This window comes from Oryx dammah, unplaced genomic scaffold, assembly GCF_014754425.2.
Source record: "Oryx dammah isolate SB20612 unplaced genomic scaffold, SCBI_Odam_1.1 HiC_scaffold_26, whole genome shotgun sequence".
Lineage (NCBI taxonomy): Eukaryota > Metazoa > Chordata > Mammalia > Artiodactyla > Bovidae > Oryx > Oryx dammah.
The window spans coordinates 74,975,004-74,986,936 of NW_024070210.1; the positions used below are offsets into that span (position 1 = coordinate 74,975,004).

An 11,933-nucleotide genomic window follows, 5' to 3' on the forward strand; every position below is an offset into this window, starting at 1 on the left:
GGGCTGCTGTCCATGGGGTCTCATGGAGTCGGACACGTCTGAAGCGACTTAGCAGCAGCAGAAGCAGCAATAGGCCCTTCTCTCAATTCTTCTCCCCACTGGTAATCACTAGTTTGCTTTCTATATCTGTGAGTGTGTTTCTGTTTTACTATATACCTTCATTTGTATTATTTTTTAAATAATGCACATAAGTGATATCATAGTGTATTTGTTTTTCTCTAACTTATTTTACTAAATGTAATATTCTCTAGGTCCATCCACATTGCTGCAAATGGCAGAATTTCATTCTTTTATATGGCTGAGCAATATTCCATTGTTATATATATATATATGTGTGTGTGTGTATTTATCTCACATCTTTTTAATCCATTTGTCTGTTGATGAACACTTGGGTTTCTTCCAATAATGGCTATTGTAAACAGGGCTACTATGAATATCAAGGTGTGTATATCTTTTTGAATTAGTGCTTTCATTTTTTCCAGATGTGTGTGTGTGTGTATACACTTAGATGTAGAATTGCTAAATCATTTGGCAGTTCTATTTTTAGTTTTTTTAACACTGTTTTTTACTGCATCAATTTACATTTCCACCAAGAATCTACAAGAAAAAAAAAAGACTTAGAAAAAGAGGACTTTTAATGTTACTGTTGATGTCCATAGTAAGTTGCCTCGAAATATGCCTCAATGGCATACTGATTGTTAAAGTTACTCTATTGATTCTTAAAGTTACTTAAGAAATGACCAGTGCAAGAAGGACACTCTGATTGACCTGCATTTCTTTCTGCTGAAAGTAGGAAATCTTTTGTATGAGGGGTTGCACCCTCTGTATCTGGAGGTAGAAGGACACCCTTATCACCAAAGATGGAATTGGGCCAAGAAGCCTACAGAAACAAACCTTGTTACTTCTTTAATTTACTATCCCAAGTGCAAACTCTGCTTAGATTCTTCACTAATTGGGCACCCAAATCCTAAGTTTCTTTGTCCTGTCAATTCCTCACAAATTTGTTTTTTTGTTTGTTGTTTTGTCTAAGATGTATAAAATCTGCCTGTTTTGTCCTCTTATTAAGTTTCATTTCTATGAGAGCTTCATGTGGATGAATTAAAATGTGTTTCTTTTTCTCCTGTTAATCTGCTTTGTGTCAATTTTATTACTAGTTTATCCACAAGACTTCACAAGGGGTAAAAGGAAAAATACACCCTTTCCCCACACTATAAATAATTTTGCCATGAAATTAAAAAAAATATTTCACAAGCAAAAGACAGGGTATCCTATTCTTCTGTTATCTAAGATGGCTAGTTTGCTGTTCTATAAGCAAAAGATATGGGCTGCTGTTTGCCACAAAGGAGAACTGGAAGACCATTAGGAACTCACCTGTCGGTGCCTTAGTTTTTGCATTGCTGATATTACCTCTTTGTTTCTCAGGTATAGATCAAGGGGTTTAAAAGACGAGTAAAAACTGTATAAAATATTGAGAGAAACTTACCCACTGGGAGACTGCTAAAAGGCCAGGCATAAATGAAGATGCAGGGCCCAAAGAAGAGGGTTACTATGGCTATGCGGGCAGTCAGGGTGGCCCTTGCCTTGGCCATGCCCGCTGAGGAACACCGCCGCACAGTGACCAGGATGACTGTGTAGGAGACCAGCAAGAGCACAAAGGAGTACATGGCCATTAGACCGCTGTCTGAAAGCATCAGGACCTCAAGAGTGAAGGTGTCTGTGCAGGCAAGTTTGATAACCAGGGGAAGGTCACAGAAAAAACTGTCCACTCTGTTGAGGCCACAGAATGGGAGGTGTACTGTGAAGACCAACTGACTTACTGAGTGCAGAACCCCAATGAGCAAGGAGCCCACCACGAGGCTTATGCACTTGTGCACATTCATGATGGTGGCATTAATGCAGGGGGTGACATATGGCCACATATCTATTATATGCCATGGCCACAAGAAGCATCATCTCACCACCGGCCAAGGTGTGCAGGAAGAATATCTGGGCCATGCAGCCTTCAAAGGAGATGGTCTTGTGCTCCACGAGGAAGTCAACAATCATTTGGGGGGTAGCAAAGGTGGACAGACACACATCAGTGAAGGAGAGGTTACTGAGTAGAAAGTGCATGGGTGTGTGTAGGGAAGGTTCAGAGAAGACTGAGCGCTATGAGGAGGTTCCCCAGCACAACAGATAAACAGAAGTGTAAAAAATGCAAAATAGAAAAGTTGTAGTTCTCAAGAACCTGAAATACTGTGCAGTACAAATTCAGTCACTCCTGAATTATTTTCTTGGTCCATGGTTTCAAACTTCTGAAACTGGATCGGAAATGTTCCTGTAAAGTGAAATAGAAATGCATCATAGGATTGGGAGAGAAAATGAGCAAGGCCAAGCTTGGTGTCAAATCGCTCTCAACACACTTACTTCCTTATTAGCACATAAAATACGTGTTGTATACAATCATTTATTTTTTAATGACTGGATAACTCGGCTTTTATCTTTGCATCAGAGCATGATAGTTTTATTCTAAGAACAGTTTACCAATCATCACAATTGCTGAAACAGGAAAGAAACTCTAGACTCATACAGACAGCTTTCAAAAAATTGTCTTGTAATTTCTAGCAATATGACCTTGGGTATATTAATTAAACTCTCTGGGCTTGCGACTGTAAACTGGAGAAAATGATAATATATGACTCATAGGATTTTTGTAAAGATTAAAAGAATTACAAGTGTCCCTTGCTTATTGAAAGTTTGTGCTACAGAAAAAGACTTATATTATTGCCTGTTTTGCTAACTTAAATTTGAAGAAGACTTTTGCTTTTATAAAAAAAGGAGAAAAGCAAAAATAGTGTTTGGCATTTGTTTTACAGTGAGTTGTTATAGAGACTTCAGGATCCTTGAATAGCAAGAAGTGGTACTGCCAAGCTTCTTCCCAGGACTACACTTAGGTTCTTAGCATCTGGCCACCATACCTGTGAACTGTATCTGTGAGCATCTGTGTTTTATCTCAGGTCATCTGTGCATCCATTAGCAAGTTACGTCTTCAGGTAATTACTGCTTTACTTTATGACATTTTTGCTTGCAAATGTTTCACTGATATGCCTTATTTTTGGATTGTAGGGAATATCTATAATATAATATTAATAGATAAAACACTTAATGTTAGCCCAAGTTCATGCATCTGACACACAGAGAGGTCGAACAAACCAAAATATCAGAGTTTGTAGCAGACAAAGATTTACAGAAGGGACATGAAAGGAGACGGGTGACTCAAGCCCAAAAGTGTAGGCATTTTTAAAAGCCAGATGAGGGAGAAGGCCCACGAGGTTTGTGATCATCCATCTCATCCACAATCCTCTGATTGACTGATGGCAAGGTAACAGGGCAGTGTCAGAGGGGTTAACAGTATCAGTCCTTAGGCTCCAGGAGGCCTGGGGCTATGTGCTCCTGGTCATCAAGTACTTAACATCTTCCACTGGATAAAACCACTCAGGAAATGTGCATCAAATACTATTATCTAGGTACTTCAGAGAGTAGCTAAAGCAGAGGCTGTGGGGGAAGGCCTGTTGAGGAAGGCCTCATAAGGTCCACCTTCTGTTAAACTTATAACAATACTTGGCCCATAAAAGATATTCAGTAGTTGTTAGGTACAATGCCTTTGTTCCATCTATGATAAAATATTTGCATGTGTTAATTAATGTAGTACTTAAATATCAAAGTGTGATATTTGATATCATCCCACTTACAAGAATGGTTATTCCACGCACTATAGTGGCACCTCTTTACACAGAGACCATTTTTTACCTTAGGCAAAATAATCAAAATAGTAAATAAAGTCTGTCTTTGGAGAACTCCATAGACAGAGGAACCTGGTGGGCTACAGTCTCTGTAGTCACAAAGAGTCAGACACAACTGAGCGACAATCACTGCACTTAGTTCCTCTGTCTCTACTTTACTTTGTCCACCAACTCAGTGGATCTTTCCCCTTTTGACTGCTCCAACAAGAATTCAAGGTCATCATACCTAGTAAAACCTGCAGTCAGATAAAGTAGTACTCTTAACTGTCCAAACCTCTGTTTTTTGATCTGAAATTAAGGAAACTTTTTAGAGCAATCTGAGACCCATGTACTAAAATCATCTGTATACAAAACTCTTGCTAGTGTTATATACACAGAAAAGCTTATAAAGGTCTACCCTAAAGTGTTAACGATGGTTATCTCTGAGTGAAAGAATGCAATAAATTTATTCCTTACACATTTCTATGTTTGCTGAAGTTTTTTTTTGTTGTTGTTGTTGCTCTGCAATAAGTATATATTATCTTTCCAATCAGAAAAAAAAGTAAACCACTTTTTAATTAACAAGAGTCTATTTTTTAATTTAGAAAAGTCAAGTAAGGAATAAGAATAAAAATTATCTGTAATGAGAACACAGAGATAACTGTATATATAAAAGGTATACCATTATATACACAGTACATATTATTTTAAACCTACCACTTAACTTTATATAATAAATATCTCCCAGGTCAATATAGTAATTTTATACCACTTTTTAAATATATTTGTTGTATTTTATTATATAGGCATTTTGAATTTTCTATATTACTAATGTATAATAACCTTGCTTTTATTTAACTGTAACTGAAGAGAAAACGTTAAAATTTTACATAACCTCCTGCTCCTCTGCCTCTGTAACTCAGCTTGATCCTTGCAAAGTCTGGATCACGTAGGTCTCAGAAAGTGGGGACTCACAATACTAGGAAATGGAGCTTATCTCACTCACCTTTGTCCAGTTCTTTGCAATCGCCCAGCTCCTGCAAACAGGCAAACCCACTTAATCATGCCTGTCCATGTATAAAAACTCTGTAACTCCTTTGTTCGGGGCTCAGAGCTGACCGTGTAACTACTCTGGGCCCATCAGTGTAATAAACCTGAGTTCTCCAACTCTCCAAGTGTGGTGTTTGGTTTCTCGAGTACTGGTTTCTGCAACATAATGTTATGATTATATACATTATTTATTTAGGATACATCATTATAATTATGCACTCAGAGTTTTTAAATTAACTATACCAAAATTTATCTCATAAAATGATATATCAGAATGCCCATTCTTCACTTCGCATTCTCTTGACAAGACAGTGTATTAAAGTTTGGTTTTTTAATTTTGCTAATTTGCTACATGAAAAATGCATCTTGGGAATTCCCTGGCAGTCAAGTGGTTAGGACTCCATGCTTTCAGTGCTGTGGGCCTGGGTTCAATCCCTGGTCAGGAAACTAAGATGCTACAAGCCACACAACATAGCTCCCCACAGGAAAAAAAATTCATTCACTGATATATGAATGTATTTAATGATTATTAGTGGAGTTAACCACTAATCCCTGAATTGTCCATTTGTACTTTTTTCACTCCACAATTGCTTTTCCATGTCTTTTGCCCATTTTTTAATGGGCTCTTCATCTTTTTAATATATATTTATGAAGACACATATTAATGCACATCTTTTTTATAAATATCTTTTAAATATCACTAAAAGGGTGAGTAAAGGTAAGGAGTGAGGTTTTTCAGCATACCTCTGAGATAACTCCATGAAATTTCTATTCCATCTAGTTAGTCTAATACCAGACTAAGGAACCTTATAAATAAGCTAATCTCTTTTGCATGTTCCTTGTAATAGGAAATATCTTATCCCTCACTTTAACTCCTTAAAATAAGCAAGCCTCACTATAAGGACTTTCCAGAGAAAGATAAAAATACCAGAGCTTCCATTGATCAGAAGATAGTCTAAGATACATTTTTTATTACCTAAGGGAGGACCTACTTTGGCATTCCAGTTCCCTATAATGAAAAAGACATCTTTTGGGGGTGTTAGCTCTAAAAGGTCTTATAGGTCTTCATAGAACTGTTCAACTTCAGCTTCTTCAGCATTACTGGTCGGAGCGTAGACTTGGATTACTGTGATATTGAATGGTTTGCCTTGGAAATGAACAGAGATCATTCTGTCATTTTTGAGATTGCATCTAAGTACTGCATTTCGGACTCTTGTTGACCATGATGTCTACACCATTTCTTCTAAGGGATTCCTGCCTGCAGTAGTAGATATAATGGTCATCTGAGTTAAATTCACCCATTCCAGTCCACTTTAGTTCGCTGATTCCTAGTCAGTGTTCACTCTTGCCATGTCCTATTTGACCACTTCCAATTTGCCTTGATTCATGGACCTGACATTCCAGGTTCCTATGCAATATTGCCCTTTACAGCATCGGACCTTGCTTCTATCACCAGTCACATCCACAACTGGGTATTGTTTTTGCTTTGGCTACATCTCTTCATTCTTTCTGGAGTTACTTCTCCACTGATCTCCAGTAGCATACTAGGCACCTACTGACCTGGGGAGTTCATCTTTCAGTGTCCTGTCTTTTTGCCTTTTCATACTGTTCATGGGGTTCTCAAGGCAAGACTACTGAAGCAGTTTGCCTTTCCCTTCTCCAGTGGACCACGTTTTGCCAGAATTCTCCACCATGACCCATCCATCTTGGGTGGCCCTACGTGGCATGGCTTAGTTTCGTTGAGCTATTTCACATCCTGAAAGTTGATGCTGTGAAAGTGCTGCACTCAACATGCCAGCAAATTTGGAAAACTCAGCAGTAGCCACAGGACTGGGAAAGGTCTGTTTTCATTCTAATCCCAAAGAAAGACAACACCAAAGAATGCTCAAACTACCACACAATTGCTCTCATCTCACATGCTAGTAAAGTAATGCTTAAAATTCTCCAAGCCAGGCTTCAGTAATACATGAACTGTGAATTTCCAGATGTTCAAGCTGGTTTTAGAAAAGGCAGAGGAACCATAGAACAAATTGCCAACATCTGCAGGATCATGGAAAAAGCAAGAGAGTTCCAGAAAAACATCTATTTCTGCTTTATTGACTATGCCAAAGCCTTTGACTGTGTGGATCACAATAAAATGCGGACAATTCTGAAAGAGATGGGAATATCAGTCATCTGACCTGTCTCGTGAGAAACCTGTATGCAAGTTAGGAAGTGACAGTTAGAACTGGACATGGAACAACAAACTGGTTCCAAATAGGAAAAGGAGTACGTCAAGGCTGTATATCGTCACAGTGCTTATTTAACTTATATGCAGAGTACATCATGAGAAATACTGGGCTAGAGGAAGCCAAGCTGGAATCAAGATTGTTGGGAGAAATATCAATAACCTCAGATATGCAGATGACATCAGCGTTATGGCAGAAAGCAAAGAAGAACTAAAGAGCCTCTTTATGTGGGTGAAAGAGGAGAGTGAAAAAGTTGGCTTAAAGATCAACATTCAGAAAACAAAGATCATAGCATCCAATCCCATCATTTCATGGTAAATAGATGGAGAAACAGAAGAAACAGTGGCAGACTTTAATTTTTTAGGCTCCGAAATCAGTGCAGATTGTGATTGCAGCCATGAAATTAAAAAAAACGCTTCCTCCTTGGAAGAAAAGTTATGACCAACCTAGACAGCATATTAAAAAGCAGAGACATTACTTTGCCAACAAAGGTCTATCTAGTCAAGGCTATGGTTTTTCGAGTAGTCATGTATGGATGTGAGAGTTGGACTATAAAGAAAGCTGAGCACCAAAGAATTGATGCTTTTGAACTGTGGTGTTGGAGAAGACTCTTGAGAGTCCCTTGAACTGCAAGGGACTGCATCCCTTAGGATGCAACCAGTCCACCCTAAAGAAAATCAGTTCTGAATAGTCATTGGAAGGACTGATGTTGAAGCTGAAACTCCAATACTTTGGCCACCTGATGCGAAGAGCTGACTCATTTGAAAAGACCCTGATGCTTGGAAAGATTGAGGGCAGGAGGAGAAGGGAGCAACAGAGGATGAGATGGTTGGATGGCCTCACTGACTCAATGGATATGAGTTTGAGTAAACTCTGGGAGTTGGTGATGGACAGGGAGGCCTGGTGTGCTGCAGTTCATGGGGTTGCAAAGAGTCAGACATGACTGAGCGACTGAACTAAACTGAACCAACTGAGGATTCTGTAGTTGATTTGTTGGGAAATAAAACGCTACTCACAATTTCAGTAAAGGAGAACATGATTTAGGAGTATGCATCTGATGGTTGTGGAAGTGACGAGAGGGGATAAAGGCTAGAGGAGAGTGGTTTTAATTGGAAGTTATACCTCAGGAGTTCCTTATATGCCTGCTGAAGTCAAGATTGATATGTACAAAGAAAGACTAGGGGATTAAACATTTCAGAAATAAGATAGTCAGACTTATTCAGTTGATTGCAAGCAAGGAAGAAGAGAGAGGGAGGGAAATCAGAATGAGAAGACAAATCAGAATTTAAAAATCCTGGAAGAGACAGAAAGACTTTACAGCCCAGGGAATTTCAAACTTTGATTCATGGAACCCTGGATAGGCTGTGCAAGTGCCCCCATGTGCTCTTAAAAGAGACTGAAGGCTCCAAATCTTATCTCCTCCAATCCACTCTAATCATGTTAGCTTTACATTCATCTTTTTCATAGTAAGATCCCGCAATTTCATAATAAATAAAAAAGTGTTCCAGTGCTTATTTTTTTATGGCTGAGAAAAAATTAATTTAGCTAGATTCCCTTCTTCTCTACCTGATGAAATGGGATTCTAGAAAGTTAAACTGTGGGAAAGATTTTAATCTAAAAACTGTGCTTCCTGACTGAAAGCTCAAACTTTTCTACAGATTTGCTCAGTCAGCAGAAGTATCAGAAAAAGGGTGCTGCTTCCTGCAATAGGAATATTTGGTGGACTTAGGTATTCATTTCTGGTTGTTTATATAGCATTGTATGACGGTGGGGAGGGAAGGGGAAGCATTTTTGCTTAGAACCTTTCTATGGTTTGGAGAAAGAAATGAGGATTAAATATCACTTGTGGGATGAGTAGCTTTTTACTCCCACTATGTTTATGCAGAGTAGTTTTTGTTTTTTTTTTGTTTGTTTTTGTTTGCTTTCAATAGCATTAAGACCAATTTATTCAATAACACTTTTGTATGCCTACCAAATAGGCAATTTTCCAAGCTTAGTGGCTGTAGCAGTGAATGAAACAAAACTGTTGTCCTCAATTAAGGTTTTACTGGGTTGTTGGGAGAAACAAATTTATTGTAAAGAAATAAGTACATGATATAATGCATTATATGGTAGTAAGTGCTATGGAGCAAAATATAAACCAGTGAAGCATGATAAATATTGTTGAAAACATTGTACTTATAGATAGAGTTGTCACAGAAGACTTCACTGAAAAGATTACTTAAAGAAGAAACCTGAAGGAAGTGCAGAGATAAGTATACATATTTCAAAAGGAAGAAAATTTCTTCCACAAAGAGGGGATATCAAATGCAAAGAGCTTGGTATAGGTGCTTGGAATTTTCTAAAAATGGTAACAAGACAAGGCTGATTGAAGCAGGGTTAATAAGCATGAGAAATGTTGGAGTTAAGATCAGAAAGGTAACAAGGGATAGAGATATTGGGACTTAGAGGTCATCATAACAACTTTAGTTTCAATGTGCAGGAAATGGATGAACACTTTGGAGTGTTTTGGGCAAAGTGACAAATTTTATCACGATTACTTTGGCTGCTATATTAGAATATACTGAAGGCTAAGATTGGAAGCATGTGCTTCTGGATCATAATGTTTAATAATCTCCAAAAGAACTGCCTTTTCAGTTTGCTGCCCTTTAAACCAACGTTCAGACACCACATGCCGTTCAGTTCAGTTCAGTCGCTCAGTCGTGTCTGACTCTTTGCAGCCCCATGAATCGCAGCACACCAGGCCTCCCTGTCCATCACCAACTCCTGGAGTTCACTCAGACTCATGTCTATAGAGTCGGTGATGCCATCCAGCCATCTCATTCTCTGTCGTCCCCTTCTCCTCCTGCCACCAATCTCTCCCAGCATCAGTCTTTTCCAATGAGTCAACTCTTCGCATGAGGTGGCCAAAGTATTGGAGTTTCAGCTTCAACATCAATCCTTCCAATGAACACTTAGGACTGATCTCCTTTAGGATGGACTGCTTGAGAAACCTCCATACTGTTGCCCACAGTGACTATACCAATGTGCATTCACATCAACAGTGTACAAGGGTTCCTTTTTTTCCAGATCCTCACCACTTGTTATTTATATACCCATTGGCCTTCTGCATTTCCTCTTTGGAAAAATGCCTATTCAGTTCTTCTGCCCATTTTTAAATCGGGTCATTGCTTTATTTGATGCTGAATTGTATGATGCTTTTTATATATTTTGTCTGTTAACACCTTATCAGTCACATTTGCAAATATTTTATCCCATTCAGTAGGTTGTGGTTTTGCTTTGTTGATGAGCTCCTTTGGTGTGAAAAGCTTTTAAATTTAATTAGGTCCTATTTGTTTATTTTTTTCCTTTGTTTATGAGATAGATCCAAAAATATTGCTATGATTTATGTCAAAGTGTGTTCCGCTTATGTTTTCTTTTAGGAGTTTTATGGATCTAGTCTTATATTTAGGTCTTTAATATATTTTGAATTTATTTTTGCATGTGATGTTAGAGTGTTCTAATTTTATTCTTTCACATGTAGCTGTCCAGTTTTTCCAGCACCACTCATTGAAGAGACTGCCTTTATTTTTTAACAAAATGAAGTGTGTTTGAGCAATACCTCTTGCATGGCGAATATTCTACTAGCTGTTATAATGGTGTTTTCTACCACATATTCCGATACATAAAATGTATGTGTTGATCAAATATCCCTTAAAAATAACTGGGAAAAGACTACTTAAAAGGAGAATATATTATCATTAGAATTGCTAATTAATACTTGAAGAGGGAAATATTTATTGCAGGAGAACAGATTAATTACTATAAAATGAGAAGAAGGAAGCAGACAAAAATGTTCCCAAAATTAAAACACCATTTATTTGAATAATTCTTCATCTGCCAACAAAATACCGAAAAGTAAATGGCTGTGCCTTGAATAGATGAGACTGTCTTTTCTTTATGGTATATTCTTGCTTCCTTTGTTGTAGACTAGTTGACCATAAACCACTGCAGACAGTGAATGCAGCTATGAAATTAAAAGATCTTTGCTCCTTGGAAGGAAAGCTCTGACAAACCTAGACAGCATATTAAAAAGCAAAGAAATCACTTTGCCAACAAAGATCTGTATAGGCAAAGATATGTTTTTACCAATACTCATGTGCAATTGTGAGCACAGAATTGCTGAGCGCAGAAGAGTGACTACTTTCGAATTGTCGTACTGGAGAAGACTCTTGAGAGTCCCTTGGAATACAAGGAGTATTCCAGTCAATCCTAAAGGAAATCAACCCTGAATATTCATTGGAAGGACTGATGCTGAAACTGAAGCTCCACTACTTTGGCCAGCTGATGAAAAGAGCCAGCTCATTGAAAAATACTCTGATACTGGGAAAGACTGAAGGCAAAAGAAGAAGAGAGCAGCAGAGGATAAGAGATTAGATAACATCACTGACTCAGTGGACATGAATTTGAGCAAACTCCAGGAGAAAGTGAAGGATAGGAAAGTCTGGCATGCTGCAGCCAGTGGGGTCACAATGAGTTGCACATGGCTTAGCAACTAAACAATAATTGACCATAATTGCGTGTGTTTATTTCTAGGCTGTCTATTCTGTTCCATTGATCTACACGTCTGTGTTTGTGCAAGTAACATAGTCATACAATTTAAATTATACAATAGTTTGTGAAATATCTTGTCACTGACATTAGGTAGCAAATATAAGCAAATTAACTATAAAACTATATCAAAAATAATTGTGGTTAGAGAATGCATAATTGTATGTAAGCTTCTTTACAATAGATATTTAACAAAGAACGTGCATTATCTTTATCACTTTAAGCAAATAAAGTATTTTTAAAAACGATGGTGGTCACCAGAAAAAGAGACAATCCATATTTCCTCAAATGTATTTCTATTTAC

The 11,933-nt window shown here is 37.8% G+C and overlaps 1 pseudogene; it reads right to left on the reverse strand.

Moving 5' to 3' along the window:
- Positions 1–1,359: 1,359 nt before the first annotated feature.
- On the reverse strand, positions 1,360–2,282 carry LOC120853308 (annotated as a pseudogene).
- Positions 2,283–11,933: the final 9,651 nt, after the last annotated feature.